Below are 9,219 nucleotides of genomic sequence, written 5' to 3'. Positions count from 1 at the left end.
ACTAACCTATTAACAAGATGCCGAAGTGCCGATTCGTTGTTTTCTGCTGTTTTTGGTTTCAGAAATCCTAGTAAAGAAATATTCTCGGAATTGGACGAAACAAAAGCCCGGGGGCCTATTTTCTCACGAAGCTTCCGGAAGTCCGAAGACGAAACGAAGTGGGGCCACGGGGGAGCCAAACCCTAGGGCGGCGCGGCCCCCCTTGGCTGCGCCGCCCTGTCATCCGGGGCCCCTGTGCCCCCTCTCGACTGCCCTTCCGCCTACTTAAAGCCTCCGTGACGAAACCCCCGATACCGAGAACCACGATACGGAAAACCTTGCCGAGACGCCGTCGCCGCCGATCCCATCTCGGGGGATCCACGGAGATCGCCTCCGGCACCCTGCCGGAGAGGGGAATCATCTCCCGGAGGACTCTACACCGCCATGGTCGCCTCCGGAGTGATGAGTGAGTAGTCTACCCCTGGACTATGGGTCCATAGCGGTAGCTAGATGGTTGTCTTCTCCCCATTGTGCTATCATTGTCGGATCTTGTGAGCTGCCTATCATGATCAAGATCATCTATATGTAATTCTATATGTTGCGTTTGTTGGGATCCGATGAATAGAGAATACTTGTTATGTTGATTATCAAAGTTATGCTTATGTGTTGTTTATGATCTTGCATGCTCTCCGTTACTAGTAGATGCTCTGGCCAAGTAGATGCTTTTAACTCCAAGAGGGAGTACTTATGCTCGATAGTGGGTTCATGCCTGCATTGACACCTGGGGGAGTGACAGAAACCCCTAAGGTTGTGTTGTGCTGTTGCCACTAGGGATAAAACATTGGCGCTATGTCCGAGGATGTAGTTGTTGATTACATTACGCACCATACTTAATGCAATTGTCCGTTGTTTGCAACTTAATACTTGGAGGGGTTCGGATGATAACTCTGAAGGTGGAATTTTTAGGCATAGATGCGGTTGGATGGCGGTCTATGTACTTTGTCGTAATGCCCAATTAAATCTCACTATACTCATCATGATATGTATGTGCATTGTCATGCTCTCTTTATTTGTCAATTGCCCAAGCTGTAATTTGTTCACCCAACATGCTGTTCGTCTTATGGGAGAGACACCTCTAGTGAACTGTGGACCCCGGTCCAATTCTCTTTACTTGAAATACAATCTACTGCAATACTTGTTTTTACTGTTTTCTCTGCAAACAATCATCTTCCACACAATACGGTTAATCCTTTGTTACAGCAAGCCGGTGAGATTGACAACCTCCCTGTTTCGTTGGGGCAAAGTACTTTGGTTGTGTTGTGCAGGTTCCACGTTGGCGCCGGAATCTCTGGTGTTGCGCCGCACTACATCCGCCGCCATCAACCTTCAACGTGCTTCTTGGCTCCTCCTGGTTCGATAAACCTTGGTTTCTTTCTGAGGGAAAACTTGCTGCTGTGCTCATCATACCTTCCTCTTGGGGTTGCCCAACGAACGTGTGAAATACACGCCATCAGATAACTAGTAAGAAACCCTAAGCTTATATCCCAACCTTAACTTGTGAACCACTTGGTGTTCATAAGTAGAATCCTACTACATTTACATACCACTTAGTCTTCACTTAAGAAACATAAGAAAACTTTAGAGTTAAACTTTATACTTTATATGGTGAGAAACCATTTCCCATATGTTAATTCGAGAAACCAATGAATAGAAACAACTCTTGTATAGTTCAACCCCTATATCAATCCAAATAATCTTGGATTGAACTATCATATGAGTGGTGAGGAAGAGCCAACCTAGCCATTGTAATGTGGTGTTAAACCCCATATAGAACCTATTTCCATGTCTCAAACTAACTTGTGAATTATTTGATGATTCCAAGTAAAACCTAACCTATATTCCAATATTAGTTTGTGCATCACTTGGGTGATCACAACTATAAACTTAGATCACATTTGAGTTCCAAACCATATGCCATTAGATGGATATCATTAGAACCCTAGAATTACTCTAGGTATTTCAAGGTGTTAGTGCCAAACCTGAGAAGGGAGTTACAATAGAACTTACAAGACCTTATATGTTAATAAGACATCTCACCAACCCTAACAAAATACTCTTTTAGCCAATAGAGAGATAAATTGAAATATCCTCATTAAGAACCTTACTTGAGAAGTTAAATATATTCAAATGCAAGAGTACAACCAAAATGGTTAAATACATAATCAAGATCCACTCATAATTCCATCATGAAAAAGAAAGTTAGAATTAATTATACAAGAAAAAGGGAATTAAAGTGAATGCCTAAAATCATATGTAATTAAAATTTGCAATAAAGCTCACATATGTGAAATGTTTATTCAAGACAATTGAGTTTTACAAAAATCCTTTTATTAGTCCTCATTGCCAAACACCTGCAAAATAGAAAAGGATTCAAATCTAAATTAAAAACAGAATTCAAAAATAGAAAAATTGAAAAGGGAAAAAGAAAACAGAAAAGAAAATAAAAGAGAGGAGAGGCTTACCTATCAGGCCACCGCAGCCCAGCAACCAGCCCAGCACCATTTCCTTGCAGCCTGGCCCAGTCCACCGTACCCCTTCCTCTGGATAAATACGAAGAAGCAAAGCGTCTTCTTCCTCTCGCCTCGGATCGACACCGCGGCGACTACGAAGCTCCACGTCCCGGCCACCAGGGTCGACTCCCACTAGCCCCTTTTCTCTCCGTCCCAATTCGAACCCTAGCTCATCCCCGCCACAGTCACCGCCGACGTGTGAGGAAGCCCCAAGCCCCGCCGTGGCCACCATCATCCTCACCACCCTCGACATGCTCAACCTGCGCGAGGAATCGAGTCCGGAAGCTCTCAGTCGCCGTTGAACCATCATCCCCTTCCGCCGGTAACTCACAGGAAATCGGACAATGGTGTCGCCACCGTCGGAAATCACCGCCGTCGAGCCATCCGGGAGCATCACTGTGAGCCTATGCTTCTCTGTAGCCCCTTATTTTTCCCTAGCATTCACCGTAGCGCGCCCGCATCGCTCACCGCCGTGCACCGCCGCAGTAGGAGCTCGCCGGAGCTTCTCCGACGACCTTTTCGAGGGGGCGCCGCCACCATATGGCTCAGCGCGTCGCCCTGCGTCGAGCCAACCCACACGCGCGCCCGCGGGGGTAGCCTAGCGCCGATGCCGTCGCCAGTTGACCGCCGGTCAGGAACCCCGTGGCCATGTAATTGATTTGGACTTAGTCCACGCCCACGTGGTGGCTGATGTGGCATAGGCCCACCAATCAGTGACTACGGGTAGGTTTAGTCCGGGTGTAGTTAACATTTTTTTGTTTTAATTCAAATCCTATTAATTTGCTGCAACTTCACATGAATTGATAAAATTCATTTTTAACTCAGAAAATTACAAATAAGATATCAAAATGTTCCTAACAATAAAATCTATCCAATAAAAATATAAAATTAAATTTTTATTTTTAATAAAAATTCAATTATTTAATACTTATTATTTAAGCCTTTAATTTTAATTCTAAAATTCAATTAAAATTCAATAATTAGTAAAAATTTCCAAAATTAAATAAAAACCAGTAAATAAATAAAGAAAACATTAAAACTAATTTTCTTTATTTATTATTTTGTTAAAACATTAATAGAGAGATTTAAACCCTGATTAATAATTATCTTAATTATTAATCAATTACAAAAATAATAAAAAGCCAAATTCAATATTATTTTTATTTCTAAGTTATTAATAACTTCAACTTTATAATGAAGTTATTAATCCAATAATTATAGGGTAATTAGGAAACCCTAGCCCCATTATAAATAAAGTGATAACCTCATCATTTCATGAGGAATTCTAAAACCCTAATTCATTAGGAACCTTAGTTTCACTAATCCATTTGAACCCTAATTTTCCACTAACCTAAACCCTAGGTTATACCATGTGATCATCCTATTTTCTTTTAAATCATAGAACCATTTAGAACCTAGATACTTGTCATAGCCACATAAAATGTAGAAGACCTATCACTAATATATGTGAACCCCATGTGTTCATCTTCATCAGACCTAGATAATCAAGTAGGGTCAGCCAGGTGTAAACCCTAGATCCTATTACCCAAATCCATCACCCTTATTTATTCCTATTTAGCATCACACCATTGTGATGAACTTCAATAGCAACCATGCTAATATTGACATCACATCCCATACACACTAAACCCTATTAGTGTGAGATAATTATTAAACATCCTATTTAGGAAACCACCATTCCTTACTTAATGAATCCAATAACAAAATTTAGACAACCTCAATCCTAATTGATATACTTCTTATTATTTAAGAAGTATGTTCTTCAAAAGTTATTCTTTTAAAGTAAATAAATAATCATCATCAACCCTACTTTTAAGGACCTATAAACCCGAGCTAGCAATCACCAGCAAGATGAATCAACCTTGATAGCAACCATGGATAATTAATTGCTTAAGTTGCTCATGCTTAAGTAAAACCATACAAGCCTAGTAGCTGATGAATCCAACCAGGTTGTGATCCATCTACTACCTACTCCAGAAAACAATTAAAACCATAGAAAACTATAGAACTCCACAACTCTAATTATCATACTTGTTATTTATTAAAGAACATGTTCTTCAAAAGTTATTCTTTTGAAGTTTATGATAATTAATCATTAACCATGCCATCTAGTACTAAAACTTACAACTGATCTATATATGTTAACATTATGCCAATTATCATTCCTTGTATGCTCAATTGATTAATATGCTTTATTATCTACCTGTTTATGATGCCAAGTAACCACAATTGAATAAAAACCTTGTTTGTGAATCACTCTAAAAGTGCAACACACTTTGAACTAATCATTATAACTCACTAATCCTAAATCATCGGGGTTAGGTCACGCTTAGAGCGATTGCATCTCATACTTATGCATTATTGCATCCTTGCCAATTTTTTAAACATCGTCCTTACCGGACGATGATGCTATTTCAGAATTTGGAGTTATTGCGTATCGAAGACCTTGCCTGCATAATCTTGCAGTCAAGAAAGGCAAGTTCATCACTTGCTCATGTCATTTGAGTATTTCTATCAAATTACTTGCAAAGTATTATGGTTATCACTATTGCATAAAAACCAAAACCACTACTTTCATAACTATGAATATGACTATGTGGTGGGCAATGGAACCATGGATTGTGTTGATATGGTGGAGGTTCCATTGCAAGGGTTAATATCCATCTAGGGTTAAACAACAAATGTCGCCAGTGATTCTTGTGCCGTAATACCCGTGTTAACCATAAGATCCGGAGTGGGACGGAGTAGTCAAAAGTGTTTCCACCTCTCGTTCATCAACGGATGCGCTTACCGTAGCGGTTGTATCTTGCGGAGCAATTGGTGGGTGGGGAGCCCCTTCTAATTCCCCACGGTATAGCTGTTGCTTACCGTAGACGGTTGCTGCTTGCGGAACAATTGGTGGGTGGGGATCCCCTTCTAATTCCCCACGGTAATGTGGTCTATGATGGGTTGCAGCTACCGGCGAAGGAGTTTGGTTAACGAGTCCCAAACCGTTGTCGTGGTCGGGGTCCACCCCGAAATTACGGGAATAATGGGACCGGCGAGGACCCGGTGGTCGGGGCATGCAACAAAGGGTGGGTGTTCGAGGTAGCGGAGGAACATGATTGGCTAGACCTTATACCGGGCCTCACACCATAGGAAGTGTGGACGGGAAGATCACCCGGTTGGCACCAAGGTTAAGATCTCTTATGGGTAAAGCAACACACCTCTGCGAGTGTAATGAATCGTGACCTGTCACTCCCTGTTCCGGGATATGGAACTCGCGAACGCTGCCGGAAAGGAGCTCCATGAAGTTCTAGTAAACCGGTGAAGGCTGACGGACATAGTTCTTCCGAATAAAAGCAACCTCTTGAAGAAATGATTATGAAAACCTGCATTGGTATTAGACTTTCCGGTCTAATGCCGTAGCTAGTGCATTAAACACCTCTTTCCTATAATGAACTTGTTGAGTACGCTCGTACTCATCCCACTCTTAAATCCCCTGCTTAGATATGGAGGCATCGAAGGAGGATCTACAGTGCAACCCGAAGGCCGAGGAGTCAACAACTACTTCAAGAGACAGGAACCTGTCAGAAGAGTCAGATACCACATCCAACAAGGAGAAAACCTAGTTTAGCCATAGAAGGGAACTAGCTTCCTAAACTTAGCTCCTATTTAGCTAGAATCTATTCATAGCCTCTGTAGCTAGTCAAATACTCTACCAATAGAGTTCGTGATAAGACTAGTCTACGAATCGTTCTTCTGGAGTTATTTGCAGTTTTACCTCATTGTAAAGTAGGAGGCTGTGCTGATCTTATGTAACAGAGTATGTATGTAATTCTATAGACATGCCTTGGACCCGCATATGTTTCTGTTGTACCACTCTGAGCGATATAATACTAGTGGAACGGTGTTTCATTGGTGTTATATCAGACTTGCATACTACACCATGCAGTGGTATGCCGGGTCACCACACATGAGGAGAAGACGACCATCTAGCTACTGCTATGGACCCATAGTCCAGGGGTACTCATCACTCCGGAGGCGACCATGGCGGTGAAGAGTCCTCCGGGAGATGATTCCCCTCTCCGGCAGGGTGCCGGAGGCGATCTCCTGAATCCCCCGAGATGGGATTGGCGACGGCGGCGTCTCTGGAAGGTTTTCCGTATCGTGGCTCTCCGTACTGGGGGTTTCGTGACGGAGGCTTTAAGTAGGCGGAAGGGCAGGTCAGGGGGCCACACAAGGGCCACACACGCCAGGGCCGCGCGGCCAGGACCTGGGCCGCGCCGCCCTGTTGTGGCGGCGCCTCGTGGCCCCACTTCGTCTATCCCTCGGTCTTCTGGAAGCTTCGTGGCAAAATAGGCCCCTGGGCTTTGATTTCGTCCAATTCCGAGAATATTTCCTTACTAGGATTTCTGAAACCAAAAACAGCAGAAAACAAGAATCGGCTCTTCGGCATCTCGTTAATAGGTTAGTGCCGGAAAATGCATAAATACGACATAAAGTATGCATAAAACATGTAGATATCATCAATAATGTGGCATGGAACATAAGAAATTATCGATACGTCGGAGACGTATCAGGCGCCAACTGTCGTTGCCTATTTGAGAGTACCCCAGAGGAGGGATCCTCAGGAGGGGGAGGAAGTAGGGGCTATATGGCGAAGAGCACTCAGGGCGGTGGTACGCGATTTACCCAGCTTCGGAACACCTTCTCGAGGACAAGGCCTACTGCTGCTTGTCTAGAATTAACTAGGCACTTTCACGTTTTTACAATGAGTTCTGGTTGTCTAGGGCTCCTAGGGTCCGGCTTATAAAGATGCCCAGATCTAGGGTTTCTACGGAGAGTCCTAGCCGGAATACAAGATTCCTAACTACGGAATATACATTGCCGTGCACATCAAGAATCCACCTAGATATAGCTTGCCGCCATGGATCCGGATACTTCATGGGCCGCACAGGGTGCCGCTATCCGTCAGCGTGGGGCGGCTGATGCACGCGAACTGGACGTCGTGCGACGCCTGGGGGGACGTGCACATGCCTGGCGGCTGGCGGCTCAGCTACCGCCGGGTGCCCGTCCCGCCCGTGCCTGCGCGCGAGACAGATAGGAGCGTGATACGTCTCAAACGTATCTATAATTTCTTATGTTCCATGCTACTTTTATGACAATACCTACATGTTTTGTTCACACTTTATATCGTTTTGATGCATTTTCCGGAACTAACCTATTAACGAGATGCCGAAGTGCCAGTTCATGTTTTGTGCTATTTTTGGTTTCAGAAATCCTACGAAGGAAATATTCTCGGAATTGGACGAAATCAACGCCCAGGGTCTTATATTTCACGGAAGCTTCCAAAGAGCCAGAGAGGGATCAGAGGGGAGCCCTGGGGGCCCCACCCCACCTGGCGGCGCGGCCAAGGGGGGGCGCCCCCCTATGGTCTGGCTGCCCCAGGACTCCTCCGAGGCTGCCCTTCCGCCTATATATTCTCTCTGCCTCGAAAACCCTAAAAAGATAAGCCACGATACGAGAAAAGTTCCAGAGCCGCCGCCATCGCGAAACTCCATTTCGGGGGACAGAAGTCTCTGTTCCGGCACGCCGCCGGGACGGGGAATTGCCCCCGGAAGGCATCTCCATCGACACCACCGCCATCTTCATCACCGCTGCTGTCTCCTATGATGAGGAGGGAGTAGTTCTCCCCGAGGCTAAGGGCTGTACCGGTAGCTATGTGGTTTATCTCTCTCTCTCCCATGGTGTGATCTTTATGTGATCATGAGCTTTGTATCACTATTAATATATGTGCTACTCTAGTGATGTTATTAAAGTAGTCTATTCCTCCTCCATGATGTAATGTTGACAGTGTGTGCATCATGTAGTACTTGGCGTAGGTTATGATTGTAATCTCTTGTAGATTATGGAGTTAACTATTACTATGATAGTATTGATGCGATCTATTCCCCCTTTCATAGCTATTGTTGACAGTGTGTATGCTATGTTAGTACTCGGTCTAAATTGCAACGGTCTATTGTGCACTCTAGAGGTTACTTAAATATGAATTCCGAATGTTGTGGAGCTTGTTAACTCCGGCTTGAGGGAGGTCTTGTAGCCCTACACAATGAATGGTGTTTGTTATCCAACAAGAGAGTGTTTGAAGTAGCACAAGTGAAGAGAAGTTATTTATTTATGTGATCATTGTTGAGAGTGTCCACTAGTGAAAGTATGATCCCTAGGCCTTGTTTCCAAATATCGAATCACCGTTTATTTACTCGTTCTACTCGCATGTTTGCTTGCTACCATATTTATTTCAGATTGTTATTACCACTCATATTCATCCATATCACTTGCATTTTACTATCTCTTCGCCGAACTAGTGCACCTATACATCTGACAAGTGTATTAGGTGTGTTGGGGACACAAGAGACTTCTTGTATCGTAATTGCGGTGGTTGCTTGAGAGGGATATCTTTGACCTCTACCTCCCCGAGTTCGATAAACCTTGGGTGATTCACTTAAGGGAAACTTGCTCGCTGTTCTACAAACCTCTGCTCTTGGAGGCCCAACACTGTCTACGGGAATAGAAGCGTGCGTAGACATCAAGCTATTTTCTGGCGCCGTTGCCGGGGAGGTAAGGTAAAAGGTATTCACATCCTCCGACTACTAAGCTATTACCTAGC

This window comes from Lolium rigidum, chromosome 3, assembly GCF_022539505.1.
Source record: "Lolium rigidum isolate FL_2022 chromosome 3, APGP_CSIRO_Lrig_0.1, whole genome shotgun sequence".
Taxonomy (NCBI): Eukaryota; Viridiplantae; Streptophyta; class Magnoliopsida; order Poales; family Poaceae; genus Lolium; species Lolium rigidum.
This window is presented reverse-complemented; position numbering follows the sequence as displayed.